Genomic DNA, 1,280 nt, shown 5'->3' with positions numbered 1-1,280 from the left:
GGAGTGAGATGCTGCCCACTCCACTCTTCTTGTGCAGAACTACTTTGGCAATACAGGGTCTCTTATGATTCCAGACAAACTTTATGATTGTCTTTCCTAGATCTGTGAAGAATGTGTCTGATACTTTGATTGGCATTGCATTAAATAGGTAGATTAATTTGGGTAGAATTACCATTTTGTGCTGGGACCAATATGTCTTCTAATTTTAAAACTTTTCAAAGCCATATTTACCATTTGTTCACAGCCCTCGGTCCTGTAACCTTCCATAGGCCTCAAAATACTCAGACATTCTACCTGCATTCCTGTGTACAAGCTCCCTATGCTATTCTTTGCTATAATGATTCATCTCAACTTTCTTTTAAAGTGAAAAATAATCTTACCCACATTTATTGTACACAGTGACAGGTTTCTAATTGCTTGTCTGTGACTGCTCAACAGCCTCATTTCTTTCTTCTAAAGCGCCTGTCTTATATTTTACTTCCAGTTAACTTAACTCACCTTTGGTATGCAGATCCCAGTTTATTTTCCCTCTGGACAATAAATACAGCCCTTGCTCATGCATGCCCTAAATGTTTTATTGCTGCTTTAATTTTAGGTATATCGGCCCTCATCGCTATTATAGGATCAGTGGCCGCTTCAGCCACTGCCCTTGTTCAACAGGTGCATATTGCCTCTCATGTTAATGAATTAACTCTCAATGTCTCCACTGCCTTATTTAAACAAGAACAAATTAATCAACAACTAGCTGACAGAGTCAATGCCTTAAAAGAAGCAGTGTTATATTTAGGTCAAGAGATTCAAAACATTAAAGTCAGGCTAACTACTGCTTGCCATGCCAATTACAAATGGATCTGTATTACCCCTCTCCCTTATAATCATACTCAGGTCACTTGGAAACAAATTCAAGCCCACCTTCGGGGTGTGTGGAACCCTTCTCTTACTATAAACATACAACAGCTTCATGCCCAGATTATGGCCATTTCCAAAGCCCATTTGGATTCTATTTCACCCAGTGATGCTATAGATAGTATAATTAAGTCTTTATTCTCTACCTTCACAACTTCCACTGATAATTTCTGTATTTTAGCCTATTCTGTGGGGAGTCTTCTCTTATTAATTTTTGTTGTTCTCCTTTGCTTCCCAGCCCTCATCAGACGTATAAGGACCGCAATTACATCAGTCGAGGCAGAGATTCACTTCTACAAATTACAAAACAAAAAAGGGGGAGATGCTGGGACCATGCAGTTAACACAAGCTGAGTATGAAAGAACTGCCCCTCA

Source organism: Tupaia chinensis, unplaced genomic scaffold (assembly GCF_000334495.1).
Source record: "Tupaia chinensis unplaced genomic scaffold, TupChi_1.0 Scaffold143861_1, whole genome shotgun sequence".
Classification (NCBI taxonomy): Eukaryota; Metazoa; Chordata; class Mammalia; order Scandentia; family Tupaiidae; genus Tupaia; species Tupaia belangeri.
The sequence above is the reverse complement of the archived record's forward strand: the minus strand, read 5'-3'. Positions refer to the sequence as shown.